This window comes from Choloepus didactylus, chromosome 6 (assembly GCF_015220235.1).
Source record: "Choloepus didactylus isolate mChoDid1 chromosome 6, mChoDid1.pri, whole genome shotgun sequence".
In the NCBI taxonomy this organism is placed as follows: Eukaryota; Metazoa; Chordata; class Mammalia; order Pilosa; family Megalonychidae; genus Choloepus; species Choloepus didactylus.
In genome coordinates this window covers 16,053,544-16,079,799 of record NC_051312.1, presented here as the reverse complement: position 1 = coordinate 16,079,799, position 26,256 = coordinate 16,053,544, and the positions used below count along the sequence as shown (strand labels likewise).

Here is a 26,256-nt window from a genome sequence, read left to right as displayed (position 1 = left end):
TCTGTATCTTTTAATTGGGGAGTTTAATCCATTTACATTCAACGTTATAACCGTGAAGGCATTTCTTGAATCAGCCATCTTATCCTTTGGTTTATGTTTGTCATATACATTTTTCCCTCTATTAATATCCTTTAACATACCCATACTGAATCTCTTTAGTACTGAACCTTTCTCCATGTCTCTCTCTCCTTTCTTTGTTTCTCCATCTGTAGGGCTCCCTTTAGTATTTCCAGTAGGGCAGGTCTCTTGTTAGCAGATTCTCTCAGCATTTGTTTGTCTGTGAAAAATTTAAGCTCTCCCTCAAATTTGAAGGAGAGCTTTGCTGGATAAAGTATTCTTGGTTGGAAACTTTTCTCTCTCAGAATTTTAAATATGTCATGCCACTGCCTTCTTGCCTCCATGGTGGCTGCTGAGTAGTCACTAGTTAGTCTCATGCTGTTTCCTTTGTATGTGGTGAATTGCTTTTCTCTTGCTGCTTTCAGAACTTGCTCCTTCTCTTCCGCATTTGACAGTGTGATCAGAATATGTCTTGGAGTGGGTTTATTTGGATTTATTCTATTTGGAGTTTGCTAGGCATTTATGATTTCTGTATTTATGGTGTTTAAAAGATTTGAGAAGTTTTCCCCAACAATTTCTTTGAATACTCTTCCTAGATCTTTACCCTTTTCTTCCCCTTCTGGAACACCAATTAGTCTTATATTTGGACGTTTTATATTATCTATTGTATCCCTGAGGTCCATTTTGATTTATTTGATTATTTTCCCCATTCTTTCTTTTGTGCTTTCATTTTCCATTCTGTCATCTTCCAGGTCCTGATTCACTGTTCAGCTTCCTCTGGTCTTCTACTATGAGTATCCAGAATCTTTTCAATTTGGTCAACAGTTTCTTTAATTTCCATAAAATCATCTATTTTTTTATTTAGTCTTGCAATGTCTTCTTTATGCTCTTCTAGGGTCTTCTTGATGTTCTTTATATCCTGTTCCATGCTCTTCTTCATGTCCTTTATATCCCGTGCCATGGTCTTGTCGTTCACTTTAGTTCCTTGATTAGTTGCTCTAGGTACTGTGTCTCCTCTGATTTTTTGATTTGGGTGCTTGGGCTTGGTTTATCCATATCATCTGGTTTTTTCATGTTCTTTAAAATTTTCTGTTGTTTTTGGCCTCCTGGCATTTGCTTAACTTGATAGGGTTCTTTTAGGATTTGTAGACCAATTAAAATCCTTATCTCTAATTTGTCTGATCTACAGCTTCGTGGAGTACACTTAAACTAACCAGCAGGTGGCGTCCACAAACCATCTGTTCCCCTCAAGCCAGTTCTCCCCCACTTTGCCTTTCTGGTGAGTGGGGGAGTGAGTCTTGTGGGGTCCAATTGGTGTACCAAGTTTGCGTGTGTAGTTGGTATTGCCTGCCCTGTATATGGGGCATGTGTCTGGGTGGTCAGAGAGAGGGGGCGACTCTAACAATCAAATCTCCCTGGTGTTCCTGGAGTTTTAAAGCTGCTGCAATAGTCTAATCCTTCAGTTTAGTCCTGCCACAGTTTGTGTCTGCCACTGACCCACAAGTCCTTGGTATGGCCCCTGAGACTTGTGAGTGGGTCCCTTTTCCAAGCTGTGCACCCCTGGTTCTCTGTTGAGGAATGACTGTGCAATGTCACAGCTGAGTGTCTTCCCCCCAGGGCAGTTCTGGGCTGCAGGGCTGTGTAGGGAGGCTCCCAGTCTGCTGAGCGGACACCCACCTTTTCTTGGGAAGTTTTGGTGTTTAGTGAATTTACTCAGCCACTGGATTATTGCCTTTTGTCTCAGAGCTCTCTTAGTTCTGCTCTTGTCTTGACCTGCCCAAATTGCAAGTCATTGAGGCTTTCTGTATTGGGCTTCTTGGAGTAATTGTTTTAAAAAAAGAAAAAAAGATTTAAAAAAGGGGCTATCCTGGCAGATCTAATGGGTTATTGAATTGCTAAGAGAAAAAGAAGTTAGGACCATTAAGGAAAAGTCTAGGTGACAGAGAGATCAGTTTTTCTTTGGGATTTGCAATATGAGCCTCAGGGCCTGAGCTTTGCCCTTCCCCTTTCTATGTTCTCCAGAACTACAAAAAGCCCCCACTTTTCTTTTTGGGCTTTTCTTGCTGTTTCTTGCTACCCCTAACTCCTCTCTGGTGGGCTGGCTGCTCTCAGATTCTCTGGTGTCTGGTCTCAGTCTATCTATGATTGGAATTTGGATCAGTAGCATGAGTTTCCGATAAGAGCCGCCACTGCAGTCCTCTCTCCTCATTCCCAGCACTGACGACCCCTCCTCCCATGGGACTGAGCCTGGCAGGGAGGGGCACAGGTCCCCTGGCCACAAAAAGTCACAGATTTCTCTGATCTCAGCAGTTCTGTGTGTTCTTGAGTGTTGTATGAAGTATGCCCAAAGTCAAATTGCTCTGCAGTGTCCAGTCCACACAGTTCCTGGCTTTCTACCTGCTTTCCTGGAAGAGTAACTAAAACTTACACCTCACCAATCCACCATCTTGCCCCCAAGTATTCTTTTTTATGATTGCTTAATTACTTACATGTGTTACAGTTTGCTAAGGATGACAGAAATTCAATATATCAGAAATGGATTGGTTTTTATAATGGGGTTTATTATTTCACAAATTTACACTTCTAAGGCCATGAAAATGTCCATATTATGGCATCAAGAGGTAGACACCTTCACTGAAGAAAGGCCATAGCATCTAGAACACCTCTGTCAGCTGAGAAGGCATGTGACTGGTGTCTGCTGCTCCTTCGTTTCCAGGTTGCATTACTTTCAGCTTCTAATTCCAGTGACTCTCTCCTTAAACATCTGTGGGTTCTCACTTAGCTTCTCTGGGGGCAAACTCTGGGCTTCATCTCTTAGCATCTCCAAATGTGTGGGTCTGGGTTGACTTTGAACTCTCTTCAAAATATCTCTGCCTTTTATCCTTTCATAGAGGACACCAGTAAACCAATCAAGACCCACCTCGAATGGGCAGGGCCACATCTCCATGGAAAAATATAATTAAAAATTCCCACCCACAGTTGAGTGGATACATCTCCATGAAAACAACTGAATCAAAAGATCTGACCCACAATAAGCCTGCATCCACAAGATTGGATTAAAAGAACATTGTTTTTGTGGGGTACATAATAGATTCAAACCAACCCACAGTTTTTTTAAAATTTAGGTAAAAACTCTCAACAAGAATAATCTACCATGGCTTAAATGACTCTGTACTCTTGCCAGTACTTATATAATGCTGTTTTCAGATTAAATACTTTGGATAGGCACTTCAGAAATGGATTCCAGTGATCTTCACTTCTTAGTATTCATGCCTTTCTGTGATCCTTTCTCCTTGTATGTCTGTTGGACAGAGTGACCATTGTGTCCTACTGAACCAGCAGCAGGATTTGCCCTGAAAGAAGAAATAGGGGCTGACCTAGCTGGGACTGCCCCACACTGGCCTACAGAGACCAGATGAGATCCCTAAGAAAGAGCACTAAATACCTTGATGATGAATCCAAAAGCATTTATTAGGGGAACTTGCAGAGATCTGCAGCTACTTTGCAATGGACAGTGAGGTAGCAAAAAGTTTGCTTGCATATGTCCTCACCTATGGCAACCACTCTATAGATTATACATGATTGAGGAACAATGGTGGTTAAGTGCCAGGGGTTGTGTGCAAGTCTTGGTATGTGCTGTTTACTGAAAAGAAGATGCACTTATGGCAGGGTGCTCTCAAGATTATGGCAGCTAAGGCTTGGCATACTTCCAGAGTATAATAGGAGAGGATGTCTGAGGAGATGGACAGGGGTGAAGTTAATCCTTAGTCAGGCAGGATATACTATATTTACCATACACTGACTTTCTTCTGATTAACAGAATAGCAAAAGTGATGGGATGTCAATTTCCAAGATTAAGCTACAAAAGACTGTGACACAATGGGATACTATGTGGCAGTAAGAAGGAATGAGGCCATGAAACATATGACAATGTGGATGAAACTTGAAGACATAATGCTGAGTGAAATAAGCCAGACACAAAAGAGAGATATTGTATGTTACCATTAATGTGAACTCTGTGAAAAATGTAAAATAAATATTGTATATGGTAGAATACAGGGGACCTAAAGATAGACAGCAACTGGTGAAGGGGAAATGATAATATAATAAGAACAGATAAGCTATCGAGGGTAATCTCAATGTTATGGGAATGCTCAGGAATAATTATGGTTCGCAAATTTTCTTGGGTATGGTAGGAACATGGTGGAAGCAAAGTAGTTATTTTATTTGTTTTTCTTATTCCTTTGTTTTGCTTTGTTTGAATTGTGTGTGTGTGTTTTTAAATTTTTTTAAAGTTAAAAAAAGCTATTGCGAGCATCCTGGGGCTTACGGGGTGGACGGAAGATGGTGGCGGTGACCGTGGCTCCCTTGAGTCCCCTGTTCCCCCGACACCCCTCGGCTAGTAGGAGAGGGTCGCTGATCCGGCTTGGGGCGCGGAGGGCTTCCCAGAGGCGCGGTGAACCCACACGGCTCTTCACGGACAAAGTAAGCTGGCAGCACCCGCCCGCGGATACCAGAATCTTTATGAGGGTAAAAGAAAAAGACCAGAATGCTCGGAGAGAAACACTGAGAAGTTTGGAGAGAGCTTAGACAGAAAATGTCCCCAGAGGAGCTGAGAGAGCCTTGAAACCAGAACCCAGGGGAGAAGGACCAGCAGACATTGCCATGTGCTTCCCATGTGACAGTGGTGTACTGGATGTCAGCAGCCTTTCTCCAGAGTCCAGGCATAAAGGAAACATTTGCTGGTTCACAGGCAGCTGCATACTGCCATTTATACTCTGGAGAGAAAACAGTGCACCAGAGAGACTATAATGAGTACTGTGAGTAATAAAATGCCCAAATGTCTCTTTGAATATGCTTCTAAGCTCAGGTCCCATGTTTTAATCCAGCTGAAATCAAAGTGATTTAAAAATGGTCCTGAGGCCACAGTATCCATGCCCTTACCAAAAGGAGTCCTGAAATACCTAGGTCCCTACCTTAGAGTCTATAAAAGATTCACTCACTAAGTTTTATCTCTCAGAAACTTAAATCCACCAGGGCGTTCCTATGCCAGACAAGTCTTAAAACCCAGGGGCAATAGCCTCTTTAAAAACAATAATCAGATACAGTCCCCTTCCCCATGCTATCAACACCCCCCCTTTTTTTTTTTCAGTAAAGAACTTTTCTCATTTATTTGGTGCCCCACTTTTTTTTGTTTTTTTTTTTTTAATGTAATTTTGTTGAAATCTGTTCACATAACATATAATCATCTAAGGTCTAGAATTGTTCATGGTTTCATCATATAGTTGTGCATTCAACACCACAATTTTTGAACATTTTTTCACTCCAAAAAATAAAAATGAAAATAAGAAAATAAAAGTAAAAGAGAATATTCAAAGCATCGCATACCCCTCTTTTATCCCTCATTTTTTTAATTGGAATCTATTCACATACCATATAGTCATCCAAAATGTAAAACATTTGTTCACAGTATCATCATACTGTTGTGCATTCATCACCATAGTCAATTTTTGAACATTTTCATTACTCCAAAAACTAAAAATAAGAATAAGAATAAAAGTAAAAAGAACACTCAAAACATCTCATTATCCCCCTCCTCCCTATTACTCATTTACTTTTTTTCCACATTTTTTCTACTTATGTGTCCATACACTCGGTAAAAGAAGCGTGAGCCGTCAGGTTATCACAATCACATGGTCACACTGTATAAGCTATATAGATATATGATCACCTTCAAGAATCAAGGATACTGCATTGCAATTCAACAATTTCAGGTATTTCCTTCTAACTATTCTAATAAACTAAAAATTAAAGAGGGGTATTTATGTAACGCATAAAAGTTACCTCTAGAATGACCTCTCAGCTCCGTTTGAAATCTCTTAGCCATTGAAACTTTATTTTGTTTCAATTCTCCTCCCGTTTTGGTCCAAAAGGCTTTGTCAATCACACGATGCAGGGTCCAGACTCATTCTTGGGAGTAATGTTCCATATTGTCAGGGAGATTTATACCCCTGGGAGTCGTGTCCCACATAGGGAGGGAGACCGGTGAATACCTGCTGGGTTGGCTTAGAGAGAGGCCACAACTGAGCAACAAAAGAGACCCTCTGGGGGTGACTCCTAGGCACATTTATGAGTAGGATTAGCCTCTCCTTTGCATTATCAATCTTTGTAAGGGCAAGCCCCAAGATCGAAGGCTTGGCCTATCAAACTAACACCCCCTTTCAATGTGAACAAGTCAGGGTGGTCACTGCCTAGACACACCTGAAGATGGAGAAAGAGATTAAGTGAGAGGAAAGGGTAGCAACAAACAAGATAGGCTTTAACTAAGGTGTATGAATACTGAAACTTAACATAAATATGAATATAAGTGTATATGTATATATATATATAGAGAGAGAGAGGCTAGGGTATTAGAATAGCTAGAAGGAAATTAATGACATGGTGGAACTATAACTTATAGCATCTTTGAAGTTTGCTCTGTAGCTATTTGTTGATTGTGCTTTGAAAGTCTTCACCTTTCTGTATATACTGTATATTTCATAATAAGGATAAAACTGAAACTGTGAAACTGTAACCCTTAACAATTTTTGAAATTACCTATATAACTGCTTATTGAGTTGTACATTGAAAGTTAACACCTTTCTGTATATGTTATATTTTACAATAATGGAAATAACTGAAACTGTGGAACTGTAACCCATAATATTCTTGGAAATTTGCTAACTACTTGTTAAATCATACTTTAAAAGTTATCACTGTTATGTATATATGTTAAAGTTCACAATAAAAAATGCATTAAAAAATAAAAATGACCCACTTAAAAAAAAAAAAAAGCTATTGCATTTTAAAAAATTAGCTTCAATGTAGTTATTTTAGATTATTTGGTTTTCCTTATGACTTTGTTGGATTATGGTTTGTTAATTTTCTTGGGGTATGGTAGAAACATGTTGGAAACAATGTAGTTATTTTAGGTTATTTGATTTTCTTAATCCTTTGTTTTGTTTTGTTTGAAATGTTGTGTTTTTTGTTGTTTTTTAATTTTTTGATTAATAAAGTTAAAAAAAGACTGTGACTTCCATCTTGCTGGCATACTCTCTTTTGCTCTCTTGCTTGCTCACACTAGATGAAGTAAGATGCCATGTTGGAGGGGCCATCTGACAAGGAACTGTGTGCAGCCTCCAGCCCACAGCTGGGCAGAAAGCCAGTAAGGAACTGAGATTCTGTGTATAATAGCTTGTGTGGAACTGAATCCAGGCAACGATCTTGTGATTTAACTTTGAAGCACATCCTTCCCCATTTGAGCCTTTGGATGAGACTGCAGTGCTGACATCTCAACTGTAGCCTTGTGAGATTCCCTGAAGCAAAAGACTTGGTAAGTTGTGCCCATATTCCTGACCCACAGAAACTATGAGATAATACAAATGTGTTCTTTAAGCTCCCAAGTTTTGGAGTAATTTGTTATGCAGCAATTGATAACTAGTACACTATACTCAAATAATATAATGTTTTTTGAATAAGAACTATGGTGACAACATTCTATTTCAGATTTGAAAGACAAACAGTGGAACAACAACAACAAGACTCTTCATATCCACCCAGGAAGTGCTTTGTTCTAGAAATTTCATGGATGCTTAAATGTGGTTCTCATGGTATCTTTTACACTAGCTTCTTAGAAATTAAGGTGAAACAACCTGAACTTCTTTGAATTTCTCAAAGCTCTCAGAGTTGAGAATGGCAGGATCACTGCAAAACCAAAAAGTTTTTTTATGTAGATGCATTTATTTGCTTATGAAAAATATTGTAGAAATTTAAAACCACCCTTCCTTAAATAGCAAAAAATCACAGATGGTGGGACCAAGCATTATGTGATCTGTGTAGATTAAGTTAGAATCAGTTTAGTTTCTAATATTTCCCTGAGAAAATGCCTCTATTTTAAGAAAAAAATAGAAAAAGAACACAAGCAATTATTTGATGTCATGTTAAAAGAGAAGTAAATTTAATGACTGCTCTCCTGAATTCAATTGCTTTCCCTCACTGGGTGTGATCAGGTTGTTTTGCATGTGTAAATAGTCCAGGGCAGCTTCCTGGAAATGAGACAGTTTTTTCTGGGTTATCATCATTTTGGGTCCTACACTTGGGAACATACACTCTGATTATGCATATCTTTGGTGATTTAAAATTCTGTCTGAGTTGTAAACACCCTGCTTGAGGGAGAGCCAACAATGAGGTAGGAAAAGAAAGGTACCACTGCAAAAGGTGTGGAGGGTTTGAAGAACAAAGATGCCAGAGCAAATATGGAAACAAGTAGTAAATGCTGATTCAGCAGCTGCATTAGGTCCAGACGAAGAAAAATTTACGTCTTAATTTGAATTTTAATGCTTGGGGAAATACTTCTAATATATAATATGGCTAATATTGGGAAATAATTCAGAGCAATTTTAAGTGGTGGGAATAGAATAGAATACTAGAAACAGGAATCAAAAAGAAGATATATTTTTTACAAGAGCTTCAGCATTAACAAACCTTTTGTTTAGGACTAGTCTATGGCAAGCACAGGGAGGAGTGAGGACTGTCTTCTATGAAGGTTACTTTCTTGGCCAACCTGTTCTGGATACTCTACTCCATTGTTCTATGTTTTGGGATGTGACCTCCTTGTCTGCTGTCATCCTAATCCCCAGGTTTACCTTGACAACCTTCCCTCTCCTTTAAATTAAATTTCCTTTCCCCATATCTCCTTCATTTCCTTCATTGGTTCTTTTTTTATAATTTAACAAACTTTATTTTGAAATAAATTCAAACTTACAGGAACAGTTGCAAAAACACTACAAACCCCAAACATAGAATTCCAGCATACCCTGACCCCCTCCCCTGATACCCCGATCCACCACCTTTAACATCTTGTCACACCACCATTTCTTTCTTTCCCTCCCCCTCTCCCTCCCTTCCTCCCTCCCTATCTATCATCCATCATCTATTGCTCTGTCCTCTGAACATATGAGAGCAAGCTGCACATATCTTTGAACAAACAACATAATTCACATATACCTTTCCCATGGACAAGAACATTCTTTTATGCAATCCCATTAAGTGCAGCTAAGGAGTTCAAGAAATTCAACATTGATACAAAGCTTACATTCTATATTTCCTTTTTTTTTTCTTATGTCCCATCTGTGTCCCTTTGAGCCTCCTATCCTCCATCCTCATATCCCATCCAGTACTACCCTTGGCATTTGATTGTCATCTCTTTCAACGGTCTTTTTTTTTTTCAATTGTGGAACCATATATACAGCCTAAATCTTCCCATTCTACCTCCTCCCTAGCATTCCATTAGTGGGATTAATCACATTTAGAATGTTGCAATGCTATCACCTTCCCACCATCCATTTCTAGAACTTTCACTTCAGCCCAAACAGAAACCCTACACTCCTTTCTTAACTCCCCATTACCCCTTCCCCCACTTCTCATAAACCATACTCTACTTTTCATCTCTCTGATCATATTCTCTGATACTTTCTTTGTGTTTACCATAGGGTTTAAATTTAACATCTTTAATCTATAACAATTTTGTTTTTCTTTGATATCAACTTAACTTCAATATAACACATAAACTATGTTCCTATACCCCATAATTCCCCCACCTTTATGTAGTTCTTGTCAAAACTTACATATTTTACATTGATTCCAAAACCACTGATTTATCATTACAGTTTATGTATTTTAGATCCTGTAGTAAGTAAATAGTGGAGTTACAAATCAAAAGTACAGTAGTATTGGTATTTATGTTTACTGGAAATCTTTATTTCTTCATGTAGTTTCAGTCAATTGTTTAGTGTCCCTTCCTTTCACCTACTCAACTTCCTTTAGCATTTCTTATAGGACTGATCTACTTGTGATGAAGTCCCTCAGCTTTTGATTATCCAGGAATGTTTTCATCTCCCCCTCATTTTTACCCTCCAGGTGTTTGTGAATTCTCCAAGCCTCTGATGGTAATTGACTTCTATTTGTATTCCATTGTGATCAGAGAATGTGCTTTGAACAAATTCACTTTTTTTTTTAAATTTATTGAGGCTTGTTTTTATGTCCCAGCATACGGTCCATTCTGGAGAAAGATCTGTGATCACTAGAAAAGAATGTGTGTCCCAGTGACCTGGGATGTAATATTCTATATATGTCTGATAAAATTCTCTATATCTTTCTCTCCTTTCTTTGTTTCTCTGTTGGTAGGGCTCCCTTTAGTATCTGAAGTAGGGCAGGTCTTTTATTAGCAAAATCTCTCAGCATTTGTTTGTCTGTGACACATTTAAGCTCTCCCTCAAATTTGAAGGAGAGTTGCTGGATAAAGTATTCTTGGTTGGAAATTTTTTTCTCTCAGAGTTTTAAATATGTCATGCCACTGCCTTCTCACCTCCATGGTGGCCACTGAATAGTCACTACTTAGTCTTATGTTGTTTCCTTTGTATGTGGTGAATTGCTTTTCTCTTGCTGCTTTCAGAACTTGCTCCTCTTCAGTATTTCACAGTCTGATCAGAATATGTCATGGAGTGGGCTTATTTGGATTTATTCTATTTGGAGTTCACTGGGCATTTTTGCTTTGTGTGTTTATATTGTGTAGAAGGTTTGGGAAATTTTCCCCAACAATTTCTTTGAATACTCTTTCTAGACCTTTATCTTCTCTTCCCCTTCTGGGACACCAATAAGCTTTAAATTTGGATGTTTTATTTTATCTATCATATCCCTAAGATCCATTTTGATTTTTTCAATTTTTTCCCCATTCTTTCTTTCGTTCTTTCATTTTCTGTTCTGTGGTCCTTGAGGAGACTGAGTTGTTGTTCAACTTCCTCTAATCTTGTATTATGAGTATCCAGAGTCTTTTTTATTTGGCTTACAGTTTCTTTATTTTCCATAAGCTCTTCTATTTTTTTTATTTGCTCTTGCAATTTCTTCTTTATGCTTTTCTAGGATCTTCTTTATGTCCTTTATATCCTGTGACATGTTCTTCTTCATGTCCTTTATATCCTGTACCATGCTCTCATTGCCTGTTTGTAGTCCTTTGATTAATTGTGCCAAGTACTGTGTGCCTTCTGATCTTTGGATTTGGGTGTTTGGATTTGGGTTCTCCATATCATCTGGTTTTATCATATGCTTTAAGATTTTCTGTTGTTTTTGGCCTCTTAACATTTGCTTTACTTGATCTCTAATTTGTCAGAACTGCAGCTTGGTGGTGTACACTTCCTCTAACCAGCACATGGCATCTGTGAGTCACCTATTCCCCTCAAATCAGTTCTCCCCAACTTTGTCTTTGTGGTGTGTGGGGATCTGATTCTTGTGGGGTTCAATTGGTGCACTAAATTTTGGTGTGTTGTTGGTGCTGTCCACCCTGAATGAGGGGTATGTGTGTGAGTGGTTAGGGAGGGAGAGCAGCTTTAATAATCAAACCTCCCAGGTGTTCCCAGAGATTTAAGGCTGTTGCAAGAGTCTAACCCTTCATTTCAGTCTTGCCACAGATTGTCTCTGCCGCTGATCCAGAAATCCTTGGTATTGGCGCAAGTTCCCTGGGATTTCTGAGTGGTTCCCCCTTCCGTGCTGTGCTCTTCCAGGACTTCTGCTGAGGGAGGGCTGGACCATGTCACAAGTATGCGCTGGCCTCCAGGGAAGCCCTAGGATGCCAGGCCGTGCAGGGGCGTTCCCACCCTGCTTCAAAGATGGTTGAATGGAATGAATTAACTTCCCCCTTTTGGCACAGCTCTGCCCTCCCAGCTCTGGGACAATGAGCCATGGGTGTATTAAAGGCCCCTGTCCACTTCTGATATTGTGGCATGTGTGTGGTGCTGTGGGAAAGACTCCCCATCACACTGGGTTTCTTGGCACGGCTCTGGGCTGTGGGTCTGGCCCTGGGCAGGAATAGCCCCACCCACTGGGGAGATGGCTGCAAGTTGTGCATCTCCCCTTTGCTCCCCTGGAGGAGAGACAATCAACAGTGGGTGTGGGAAGGGGTATCCTCCACCCCAGACACCAAGGCATTAGTCCAGACTGCTCCAACTGTGCTTCACTGCGTGGCTCTCCCCATCGTATCTGCAGCTGCTCCTGGACTTTTTTTTTTTTTTTAAAGAACTAGTTCATCTCCAAAAGCCAAACCACCATTTCCCCACACTGCAGAGGGGCCGAGGGACTTTCAGCAGACTCACTCACACGTTTCAGAATGGAGACTCCTGGTTTTGCAAAATGTGCAGTCCCTATAGATTTAGCAGACCTTGTCTGGCTGGTGCTATATGGGAACTGGTGTTCTGAGTCACTTTCTGGTTTTTATCTCGTATTTTTCATGGAGGTGTTTTTTTTTTGCCGTGTCTCACCTAGTTGCCATCTTAGGTTCTCCTCTTTCATTGGTTCTTTGTCAGTCTAAAGATCTAGTAGACCTTCAAGCAAATGTTTCTATGTATTAAGAGAATCCTTTTAGAAACAATATTTTAGCCCCTGTAATCTAACCCAACTGTGATTTCTTAGCAGAGTCATACAAGTTGTAGAAGAGATTACTAGAGTTCACCATTCTTCATGTTATCCTCTTCTTTCTAGGGACACAGCTAGATTACGTTCTCCAGAATCCCTTGTGGTTAGGTGGGGCCATGTGACCAATTTCTGGTTGATGGATTGTGGTCAAAAGTGACACACACCACTTCCAGGCATGGCCCATAAAGACCACATCCACCATAGAATCCTCCATCCTCTCTCCCTTTCTCCTTTCCCTGGGTAAGCAGAGAGGATGGTGAGGATATACAGAAAGATGGAGCCCAAGATGGAAAGGACCTGCATCTGAGCAACTGCATGGAACAATTTCTTCTTTCTACAGACCACTACTTACCTGTGACATGTGCAGGAAATAAACTTTTATTGTGGTTATTGAGATTTTGGAAGTTTTTGTTACAGTGGTTGGCCTAATTGGATTAAGACAAAATACCAGCTGCTGTGTCTTGAACTTTGTGATAATGAGAGGTGTAGTACAGTAAAGTTCATTGATCCCAACAAAATATCAGCTTGACTGCTAGATAAACCTTCTCCTAGAGTCATTTCCATTCCTTTCACTGCACAGACTAGCAAATTCTCATATTCACTGATTTAACTTTCATGGTTTTCACTACCATTTCTCTACCTTCCAGTGGATTTAGTGGAAAGTATAAAGGAGTGGTGAGTTCCCTATATGCAGAAACAATGAGAAACTTGGGGCTGGCAGGGCTGTGATTAGGATAACCCTGCTATATAACCAGGAATCAGATGATTTCCATGGGCATGCTTAGCATCTGACTCTGCTCAAACTTTTCCAAAATTCAGGTGAACTGAACCTGGCTGCTCCCCATTAGTGTAAATTCTTTATGAATACTCCCACTTACAGCACTGGCTCCTTCTCCTCTATGGTCTTAAAGTGATTTGGGGTTGTTTTCTCTCCAAATGCAATTAAAATTGATGCTTTCTCTTCAGTTTGAATTGCTCAGAGGGTACAAACGCAGTCCTTGTTTCTCAACTTTCTTTTTAAATATTAACTGCTGGTATTCACCCCATGAATGAACTACTTGGTGTCTAAACTGAACTCATTGCTGCACAAATGTGGCATACCACACACCATTTTCTTCCTCTGCTATACTGTTTTCTTTACTTAGAATGGCTTTCTCTGTCTTTTTCCCCTTGAAAAGGTCTACTCACTGTCAAATGTCTTTTGAAGTTCCCAGGTAAGGTGCCTACAATGTTTCCCCAGCACTTTCTTCACATATTTATTAAAGCATTTATGAAAGCATTGAACAAATGCCTCTAGGACAGTATGTGTATTTAATTTTTGCAGCAATCTGAAGCCTAGCATATAGTATGTGCTCCACAAATATTTGTGGAATAAATAATTGATAGTAAGTAGTGGAATACATAAATGAGCCTCACCTGAAAGCAGTATCACCCACATGGTCCCCAGTACATTCTGTAGGACCAATCTCTTTTAGGACTCCCAGTAGCCATAGATGCTCCTTTGTTTTTGGTCTTAAGGTGATTTTTTCTTATTTTGAGGAAACAAAATTGAAGTGTGTCTTTAAATTTTGGTGCCATCCCACTCATTACAAATTTAAATCCTTTCAGAATGCCCTAATCATTTCTTTAGTTTCCTCATGGCTGACTTAATTTCCTGATTCCTCAGGGTGTAGATCAAGGGGTTGAACAGAGGTGAGATGACAGTGAAGGTGACAGACATGGCCTCATCTGTGGGGAGGGCAGTGAAGGGCCTGGCCTAGACATAGATGCAGGGCACAAAATGCAGGGTCACCACTGTGATGTGGGAGGTGCAGGTGGAGATGGCTTTCTTCCTACCCTCACCAGCATGAGATCTCAACATCCTCAAGATGACTGTGTAAGAGATGAGGAGAAAGAAGAACACAAACCAACTGAGTAATCCATTATTAGAAATCATCAGGAGCTCCAGAGTTATGGTGTCAGTGCAGGCAAGTTTGAGGATCTGGGGGACATCACAGTAGAAAGTGTCAAGAACATTGGGGCCACAGAAGGGGAGGGGCAGCAAAAGGGAAATCTGCACAATGGAGTGGACAAACCCCCCACCCATGAGGCCACTACCAGGTTAGGGCATCGTCCTTTATTCATGATGGTCATATAGTGGAGGGGTTTTGAAATGAACAAGTAATGATCAAATGCCGTGACAGAGAGAGAAAGAACATCTGCTCCACCCAGAAGGTGGAAGAAGAACATCTGAGCGACACAGCCATGGAAGGAGATTGTCTTTCTCTTTGATAGAAGATCAACCAGGACCTTAGGAGCTGTGATGCAGGAAAAGCAGATGTCAAGAACAGATAGATTATGGAGCAGGAAGTACATGGGAGTGTGAAGCTAAGACTCACAGACAGCTGTAACCATGATGAGGTAACCATGATGAGGAGAATTAAGAGGTAACCCACAAGTGGGAGAAGATATTTATAATATATGTATCTGTGATACATATTACATCCAAAACATATAGAGAGCTTATACAAATCAGTAAAAAAGACAGATGACTCAGCAAAATAATGGCAAAAGGCATGAACCAATACTGCACAAAAGAATTGTCCAAATGCCAATTCTACTTCTTCAGGGAAATGCAAATTAAAATTATAGCATGGAACCTCTATAGGTACATGAGAATGGCTACATTGCAGGAGATGAAAAATTCCAAGTGATGGTGAGGATGTGGAGCAAATGAAACTCTTACACACTCTTGGTGAGTGTGTAGAATTGTTAAAAAAACTTCACTGTTTGGTTAAATCTGCTTAAGTAGATACAGATAGCAATCTGTTCCACTCACAGAAAAAACATGCATATGTCCACCAAAAGACAGAATATTCAAAGCACACTGTTTGTAATGGTCTCAAATTGGAAAATGACACAAATGTCCATCACAGTAGAAAAGGTTAAATTCCCACAATGAAATACTAAACAGAAACGAGAAGGATCAACAATTACATGTGATGTTATAAATTACTTTCATAGACAATGGTGAGTGAAATAAACAAGGCGTAGAAGAGCACATACTGTCTGATTTTGTTCATATAAAAAACAAAAAATTGAAGGGAGCATGAGGGAGGCTTCTGGGGTGCTCGTAATGTTCTCTTCATTGATCTTGATGTTTGTTTAAAGGTTCATTCAGTTTCTGTAAACATTCTTTGAGCTGAACACTAATGTGCATTTTCTTGTTATTCATATTATACCTCAATAAAAAGTTGAAATAATAAACAAATGTAGTGGCTACTTTATGAGATATTTTCCTCATGTCTAAAGATGAGTTTAACTTAAAGCAAAATTTAATTGACCACCTGCTTTCATAAGAGGTTACTTTCACCAGCTGCAATCTGAGGGTTATTGTTGGAATTTCCTCTCATCTATGAACTTTAGGACCTCCCAAACTCTTTAGTTATGCAGATTGCCCTGCTGTCCACATGCAGTTCTTTCTCTCTGGTTCTTGTTTTGGTTTCTCTAGTTTCTTTCCACTATGTTCATCTAATCCTAGAAAAATCCTTACAAGACCATGTTTCCCCAGTCAGCACTCTCCTTTTCATTCTCACAGAATATCATGATAAAGGGTCCAGTTTCCCATTCCATTGACATTAGTTCAGATTCAGTTCAGTCTCCTCCTCTTCTGTGTTTATGTCAACAGTACTGGGTGAAATGTTCAAAATAATGATCACAGAGGATGTCAGGTCTCCAGAATCGCTGATGTGAGAATTCCTCACTATTCAGACCATGGCTAGAAAGTGGAAAAATCATCCCCAAAGTAGTCTTTGGTTAATCTGGAATGAAGAAGCACATTTAAATTAACACAACAGTCCCCTTTAGGATCTTTCTTTTGGATACTGGAATGATAAGTCAATAGAAACTCAAAGATTTTTCACACATACTGATGAATGTACATTTGTAATAAGAGCCCAGATCAAGAAAGAGAACATTACCATCACCTAGAAGACTCCTTCATTCTTCCTTCAGTTTTTTGTGTTTTTGTTCTTTACGTAAACAGAATCAGATACACACTGAGGACACCACTGTGACAGGCCTAAGAATTTCCTGTATCCCTGGCCTCTCCCTCTTTCCTCTCTTTCTTTGTTCTTTTCTTTTTTCTATTTTCTCTCCCCACCTTATTTTTTTAATCCTTTTTCCATTTACCATTTTGATGGCATCCAGATGGTCTTTTGGGAGAAAATCACATAAAAGGATTACAGTTAAGACAATAAGAGAATTGCAGCTTATGGAGTAAGCAGAAGGAAAGGTGAGAAGGAATATGATCATGGGAATCTACGTGAAAAACTGCAGGGACTTCCACGTGGTTGCTTAATTTTTGTAAACCTCTGCTGCCCGGGAACTCTGATAAACAATATCACTTACCACCTTTGCATTTTGGACAAATATACATGAATTGTCTGGAAGATTTATGCAATTTGGGTTCTACCATTTCTTAGCTTGTGAGCTCTTGGGCAAGTTACCATTTCTTAGCTTGTGAGCTCTTGGGCAAGTTACTCAATCATTGTACCAAATTCATGGAAAACTTTTCTGATGTGAACAGGGAACAGAGCATAGAGTCAATTCTAACCATGTGCCATTATAATTTATCTACACTATTATGATAATAAGGCCTGCTTCACACACAGGATGCTTCCAAGGAGTGGGTGCGATTATATGTCTACTTTGGAAACTGACAGCAGCCAGGGAATCTGATATTACCAGTGGCTTCCCAGTCTGGCCAGCCCAAAGTGCATTCTTACATACTGGACCATCTCTCGGGACTGTCTGAGAGTGGATGGTCTGGCTAGCGCCCCCGTGGTTCAAAGTCCTTTTCCCAGTAGCTCTGTGCAAGTGGAAAATGCCATCTCTCCTCTGGGAATATTTTTCCTTTTTGCTTAGAAATTTGAGCTAAGGCATAAGTTCAAAAAATTGGAGTATTGTATGTACATACCCCTCTATGAAGAAAGTAAATTTTTGTATTTAGTTATGACCATAGCTATTTATGCCATAAACCTTTAAAGAAAGAAAATGAACTATAATTCCTAATATGAAATCTACTCATTTGAATATCAGACTCCAGGGGTTCCATGCAACTTTCAAGGTCTTGGCATTACAGAAATGTGGCCAGAATAATGGAGCTGTGCTTTGTTTATTTTTTGCTTGCTTACAGCTAACATTTATTGAACATGCTATACAGTGTGTGCTATATTTCTCTTTCAAGATCTATAATATCCTTGTGAGATAGATATTATCTTGATTTTATAGCTGAGAAAACTGAGGAAATGAAAGATTCAGCTGTCATGGCTGGTAAAGCCTTCTCTCAAAGCAAGATGTCTTACCCCAAAGACTAGCACTCTTAACCACTGCAACTATACTTCTTCTCAGTATTGACCTCTTTCCCAGAAAATGTTGAAAGGACAGTGATCAGGAACATCCTTTGCAAATCAAGCAAAAATGATATGTGGATTCAAGATGGTGGTGTTAGAAGCATGCACATGGCAAATGAGAGGCATGGTTGAGTGACTTAGCATGACAGGATGTTAGAGATGACTTCAAAAAAATCAGAAAGATTGAGAAAGCAGTTTTTGCAGTCTTCAGAGGTAGCTTCACCAAGTACCTGAATCAACAACATATACCTCCAATGGCAAAGTGCAGAAATGAGTTTTGAATAGCATAACCTCAAATATGAACTCCCCTTTAAAATAATGGATCTGGTAAGTTCCTATGGATGTTCTCTTTTACAAAGAGGGGGAAAGATACTTTGAAAATATAGTATTATCTGCATTGCATTAAAAACATGAACATTATAGGGAGGGATGGGGTAATAAAGAAAGAAATACTATTTCATGTGTCTGTATATGGTGAAAATCAGGATCACAAGGATTTCTTAGAAATCACTCCATTGAGGACCATCCTTTGGAAATGAAAATATCAAACATCCTGGACAGAGCCCCCAAACTGAGATACCCTAGACTGCACCATCCCATTGCCCCATTCTCTGAATTGTCATATTTTTTTAGATGCTCCTCATATCACAGATTTCTCCTTCCCATTATTGAATGCTCCTACACTTGATTGGATCTCTATAGGTTTAGGAGCATCGATAATATTTAGTAAATTTTAGTAATACATAAGGGCATCTATAAGCTAAAAATTAAGAGATGTTTCTCAAAGTCCCCAACCCTCCACTCCCAGCCAAGAAGCAAAGTTGAACTCAGTAACCTTTGTCAGTAAATGTTGTTTTTCCAAGACAATTATCCTCCTGAGAGCTGGAGATATCAGCAACTTCTCCACTACCTTCAAAATACTTTGAACCTCAATATCCTGCAGGGTAAAATGTCTCTTCATCCCCTAGAGCCAACTGATATTATTCCTATACAACGTTTTTAAGCCACACTTACCCTCTTGCTAATAGCAGAAAAATGCCACTTTGGTTGATTAAGAGTTTTATCTCCAAAAGAGCATTTTATAAATGTGCAGCATTTCAAGAAATCAACAATAACAGATTTTCAGTTTCAGAAATTCACACCCACTAACAGGTAAATGTTCCTTTCTAAAGTCTTCACTCCCCATGTGAGAAATTGATCTTATGATGCATCAAACAAATCTTATAAGTAGTAGGTTCTGGCACAATCTATGCTTGGATGCAAAGCCTACCTCAAGGCTATTGATTTTTTTCTTGTCTTCCTTCAGATGGGAAAAGACAACCTCAGGGAACCACATCTTCATGACTCTACCACTCTGCCTCGTATTGTCTTGACCACCTGTATCAGTTCCTCATCCACAAGCCCAGTATAAGACTTACCAAAGGGATTATTGTTGGGTGTGAATGAGGAAGCTGGGTGGCCAATTCCGTTGAGTTCCTTTGGAAGTCATTAAAAAGTCCTCCTCCTCTCTCTTTCTCACTGTCATTTCTCTTCCACCCCATTTCACATGTACATACAGAGACACCAGCACACATTCAGGATACGTGCTTTCCTGGAGAGGCAGCAGATGAGATAAGGTGTTTTCCTTCTTGGCTCAGAAAGTGTTGTGTTAAACCACACCAAGAACAGTGCAGTCTTCTTCCCAACCAAAGCCACTGTGGTTCTTGGCTGGGCTCCTGGTTGGGAAAAGCATCTTAAATAAAAGGGTAGCAAAGGACAAACCTAAGCTTTGTGGTGACTGCTCTGTTGATTGATATTTGCAGTTTCTGTTTAAAGCAATATGTGCATTACTTGTATGTAATTATTTTAATCCAAGTCTCTGAGACCTACAGCTCACTCAGAATCTAGGAAAGCAGCGTGGTACAGCTCTTGATATTCACCAAGTTCATTATTATTTTATGTTTTGGTGCATTCATGGGTACCCAGAGATGTTTATAATTAAAATATTTGATTCAGGGGCCATATATTGGAATGGGTAATTAAAAAGCCATATGTGTGCCCAGAGTCAATTGACTTTTCTGTGGCTCCTAGCAGCCCAGCTTAAAATATAATAAAATTGATTTCAACAGGAAAATGCAGCACAACATGATTTTGTATTATCCAGATAAATGATATATGTATGAGTAGTCAGATGCAATTATTTTCTACTTCCCCTGAGTTGTTGAATCAGATTATGTTGTGTGTTGAGATATGGTTTGAGAAGTATTAGGAACAATGATGAGGCAACGGACAATGATGAGTTCTTACCCCCTTTGGATTATGGTTCTGAGATACAGTGATTCAGACACCACAGATCATTGGTGTTATTCAACTCTGACATAGTGATAAAAACCTAATTTGAGTGAGCCACCAGAGATAGGAAGGAAAGGAAAAGACATGTTTGCATGAAAAGAGTTCTAAAGTGGTTTGTGGTGTATATTTTTCATTGGCAATTTCATAAAGAAAAGCCTAGACTCTTGAGATCAGAGCTACCCAAGCAAAGTTAGCAGGGGCCCATGATGGGTGAGTTGGCATGTGTGAATTATATGAATTTTCATACTTGAGGACATGGGTTAATATTGCAAAAAGTTAGAATTGCTTGTTCAGGGGGACAGAAATAGCAAACAATTAAGCCAGTTAGTTATGAATGCTTATAGGTCCAGGCCAGGTCCACTGAGGGACAGAAGTGAAGCTTGTCTTCAGCATTCACTCTCCTTTGGCTAACTCTTGTTGGGGCCTCTGTCCCATCTCACTGGGCCTGATTTCTTGATGTGATCCCTTATTGCTACTCTCAATGCAAGGGATTAATCTTATCTTTGCCTTGTTATGTTCTTTTGATATGAGACTTATCATTTTCGGGAGTGACTCTGTAACTTGTATAAATGACAAGAAAATCTATTGTAATGTGTGTGTGTGTTTTTTTTAAATAGATGAAAGAGAGTTTACTTATCTATCTACATATTCACCTTAGTCCAAAAAGATTAAAGGTAGCATAAAAAGGGATCATAGTAAGCTTTTTCAACTATATTATATCCAAGATCTTAAATATATTATTCTCCCCAAAAGCTAGCTGCTTCCAGGTTTAATATTTTGCATGCTTTGCCTCCACTGCGTGTAAACATATTTGCTTCTCCTTTCTGCAGTTGACATCTGACAGCTGCCTACTGCTGTTTTGTCAACTGACATTTCACCTTCTGTTTCACCTATTCCAGTGCATTGCCCCCTACTCATGATGGTCATGTAGTGCAGGGGCTTGGAGATGGCTATATAACAATCAAATGCCATCACAGAGAGGGAAAAAATGTCAGCCCCAACAAAGAGGTGGAAGAAAAACAATTGCGTCATGCAGCTGGTATAGGATATGGTCTTTATCTTTGACAGAAGGTCCACCAAGACCTTAGGAGCAGTGATGGAGGAGAAGCAAATGTCAAGGATGGCTAGATTGCAGAGGCAGAAGTACATGGGGGTGTGAAGGCAAGACTCACAGATCACCATGATCATAATGAGGAGGTCTCCCAGCAGAGTTGTCAGGTACATAAAAATAAAAAAAGAAATAAGACAAAGCTCAGGTCTTGGGACTGGGTATGTCCCAGAAATATAAATTACTTTTACTCTGGTGGCATTTCCAAGCTCCATTGAATCCTGTTTCCTCTTCATTGTGTATCTTGGAAAAAATAGTAGTGTAATTTCAAAAGGTATTTACTCTGCCTTGATAGATTCAGGTATAAGGTCTGAAATTAGTGAGGTATTATCACCACATGGATAACTGTTCTGGAGTTATTGCTAAAGTGTTGGAAATGACAGCTTATTACACAAACATGAATTTAATTTTTAGAAAAATATTGCTCTGAATATATAAATTCTAAATATTTAAGATAAAAGCAAATGGATGGGGGGAGAACCTAAGATGACGGCTAGGTGAGACAGGGCAAAAAAATACCTCCGTGAAAAATACTAGATAAAAACCAGAAAGTGACCCAGAACACCAGTTCCAGTGATGCACCAGCTGGACAAGGTCTGCTAAATCCACAGGGAACATGCATTTGGTGAAACTGGGAGCCTGCATTCTAAAACGAGTGAGTGAGTCGACCAAAAGTCCTGCGGCCACACTGTGATGTGGGGAAACGGTGGGCTGGCATTTGGAGATGGACTAGTTCTTTAAAAAAAAAAAGCCCGGGAGTGGCTGCAGATACGACAGGGAGAGCCGCTCAGTGAAGCACAGTGGGAGCGGGCTGGGCTAACCCCTCGGTGTCTGCCCTGGAGGATACCCCTTCACACACATGCTGCTGATTGTCTTGAGACCAGAGGAGCAGAGGTGAGCCAAAAGGAGAAAAAAAAAACACATTCCTTGCAGCCATCTCCCCAGCAGGCGGGGGATGCTCCTGCCTGGGGCCAGACCCACAGCCCAGAGCCGTGCCAAGAAACCCAGTGTGACAGGGAATCTTTCCCGCAGCACTACACACAAGCCACAATATCGGCCTTGGACAGTGGCCTTTAATACACCCATGGCTGATTCTCCTGGAGCTGGGAGGATGGAGCTGTGTGAAAAGGGGGAAGATAACGCATCCCATTCAACCATCTTTGAAGCGGGCTGGGAGCACCCTGCATGGCCCAGTGACCCAGGGCTTCCCTGCTGGGCCGGCATGCACTTGTGATGTGGTGTGGCCCTCCCTCACCAGAGGTCCTGGAAGAGCACAGCTGGGAAGGGAGAACCACTCGGAAATCCCAGGGACCCTAAGCGAATACCAAGGACTTGTGGGTCAGCAGCAGAGACAATCAGTGGAAAGACTGAAATGAAGGCTTAGGCTCCGGCAACAGCCTTAAATCTCCAGGAACAACTGGGAGGTTTGATTGTTAAAGCTACCCTGCCTGCCTAACCATCCAGACACACCCCCACATTCAGGGAAGACAGCACCAGCAACACACCCAAACTTGGTGCACCAATTGGACCCCACAAGAATCAGACCCCCATACACCACAAAAACAAAGTGGGGGAGAACTGACTTGAGGGGAATAGGGAACTCACGGATGCCATCTGCTGGTTAGAGAAAGTGTATGCCACCAAGCTGCAGATCTATCAAATTAGAAATTAAGTAAAGCAAATGCCAATAAGCCAAAAACAACAGAAAATCTTAAAGCATATGAAAAAACCAGATGATATGGAGACCCCGAACCCAAACACCCAAATCAAAAGATCGGAAGATACACAGTACTTGGCACAATTAATCAAAGAATTACAGACAGGCAACAAGAGCATGGCTCAGGATATAAAGGACATACAGAAGACCCTAGAAGAGCATAAAGAAGAAATTGCAAGAGTAAATTAAAAAATAGAAGATCTTATGGAAGTAAAAGAAACTTGGCAAATTAAAAAGACTCTGGATACTCATAATGCAAGATTAGAGGAAGTTGAACAACTCAGTCTCCTTGAGGACCACAGAACAGAAAATGAAAGAACAAAAGAAAGAATGGGGAAAAAAATCAAAAAAAATTGAAATGGATCTCAGGGATATGATAGATAAAATAAGACATCCAAATTTAAGACTCATTGGTGTCCCAGAAGGGGAAGAGAAGGGTAAAGGTCTAGAAAGAAATTGTTGGGGAAAACTTCCCAAACCTTCTACACAATATGAATACACAAATCATAAATGCCCAGTGAACTCCAAATATAATAAATCCAAATAAACCCACTCCAAGACATATTCTGATCAGACTGTCAAATACTGAAGAAAAGGAGCAAGTTCTGAAAGCAGCAAGAGAAAAGCAACTCACCACATACAAAGGAAGCAATATAAGACTAAGTAGTAACTACTCAGCAACCCCATGGAGGTGAGAAGGCAGTGGCATGACATATTTAAAATTCTGAGAGAGAAAAATTTCCAACCAAGAATACTTTATCCAGCAAAACTGTCCTTCAAATTTGAGGGAGAGTTTAATTTTTCACAGACAAACAAATGCTGAGAGATTTTGCTAACAAGAGACCTGCCCTACTTGAGATACTAAAGGGAGCTTAGTATGTTTAGCTTACTAAACAACAGAGGAACAAAGAAAGGAGAGAGAGATATAGAGAAAGGTTCAGTACTAAAGAGATTCAGCATGGGTATGTTAAAGTACATTAAGAGAGAGACAGAGGGAAAAAATATATCTGACAAACATAAATCAAAGGAGAAGATGGCTGATTTAAGAAATCCCTTCCCATTAATGACATTGAAGGTAAATGGATTAAACTCCCCAAATGAAAGATATAGATTGGCAGAATGGATCAAAAAAATGAACCATCAATATGTTGCATACAAGAGACTCATCTAGACACAGGGGCACAAAGAAATTGAAAGTGAAAGGATGGAAAAAAATATTTCACGCAAGCTACAGCCAAAAGAAAGCAAGAGTAGCAATATTAACCTCATATAAAACAGACTTTAAATGCAAGGATGCTATGAGAGACAAAGAAGGACACTACATACTAATAAAAGGGGCAATTCAACCAGAAGAAACCCAATCAAGGTGCTACAAAATACATGAGACAAACACTAGCAAAACTAAAGGAAGTAATGCATGTTTCCACAATAATTATGGGAGACTTCAATACTCCACTCTCTCCTACAGATAGATCAACCAGACCATAGACCAATAAGGAAATTGAAAACCTAAACAATCTGATAAATGAATTGGATTTAACAGACATATATTGAACATTGCATCCCAAATCACCAGGCTACACATTCTTCTCTAGTGCTCATGGAACTTTCTCCAGAATAGATCATATGCTGGGACATAAAACAAGCCTCAGTAAATTAAAAAAAATTGAAATTATTCAAACCACATTCTCTGAATACATTTAGAAATTAATAACCACCAGAGATTTAGAAAATTCACAAATACTGGAGATTAAACAACACGCTCCTAAACAATCAGTGGGTTAAAGAAGAAATAGCAAGAGAAATTGCTAAATATATAGAGACAAATGAAAATGAGAACACAACATACCAAAACCTATGGGATGCAGAAAAAGCAGTACTGTGGGGGAAATTTATAGCACTAAACACATACATTAAAAAGGAAGAAAGAGCTAAAATCAAAGAACTAATGGATCAACTGAAGAAGCAAGAAAATGAACAGCAAACCAATCCTAAACCAAGTAGAAGAATAGAAATAACAAGGATTAAAGCAGAAGTAAATGACATAGAGAACAAAAAAAAAAAAAACAAAACAATAGAGAGTATAAATAACACCAAAAGTTGGTTCTTTGAAATCAATAAGATTGACAAGCCCCTAGCTAGACTGACAAAATCAAAAAGAGAGAAGTCCCATATAAACAAAATAAGGAATGACAAAGGTGATATTAATGTGGATCTCAAAGAAATTAAAAAATTATAAGAGGATACTATGAACAACTCTATGCCAATAAACTGGATAATATAGAGGAAATGGACAATTTTCTGGAACAGCCTAGACTGACCAGAGAAGAAATAGAAGGCTTCAGCCAACCAATCACAAGCAAAGAGATCCAATCTGTCATCAAAAAGCTTCCCACAAATAAATACCCAGGGCCAGATGGTTTCACATGGGAACTCTCCAAACTTTCCAAAAAGAACTGACACAAATCTTACTTAAACTCTTTCAAAACATTGAAGAAAATGGAACACTACCTAACTCATTTTATGAAGCTAACATCAATCTGATACCAAAAGCAGGCAAAGATGCTACAAAAAAGGAAAACTACAGGCCTATCTCCCTAATGAATGTAGACACAAAAATTCTCAACAAAATACTTGCGAATCAAATCCAAAGACACATTAAAAAAATCATACACCATAAAAAAAAATCATGAAGAATAAATCATGAAGAAATTAGAAAATTCTTAGAGACAAATGAAAATGAAAATGAAACATACCAAAATTTATGGGATGCAGAGAAATCAGTGCACAGAAAGTTAGCTGTAAATGCTAACATTTAACAAGAAGATCTCAAATCAATAAAGTATCATTGCATCTTGAGAAACTAGAAAAAGAACAGCAATATAAACCTAAAGTTAACAGAAGGAAGGAAATAATAAAGATAATAGTGGAGATAAATTAAATAGAGAATAGAAAAACAATTTAGAAAGTCAATAAAACCAAAAGTTGATTCTTTGCAAAGATCAAAAACATAAACAAACCTCTAGCTTCACCGGCAAAGGAAAAAAATGCAAAAAAAAACTAAATCAGAAATAAAGTGAGGTCATTCCTACTGATCTTTGGGAAATTAAAATAATTAAAAGAGAATACTATAAACAATTGTATGC

At 39.3% G+C, this 26,256-nt stretch overlaps 1 pseudogene; it reads right to left on the bottom strand.

Moving 5' to 3' along the window:
• Nucleotides 1–14,179: 14,179 nt before the first annotated feature.
• On the bottom strand, nucleotides 14,180–21,608 carry LOC119537493 (annotated as a pseudogene).
• Between the last annotated feature and the right edge of the window lie 4,648 nt (nucleotides 21,609–26,256).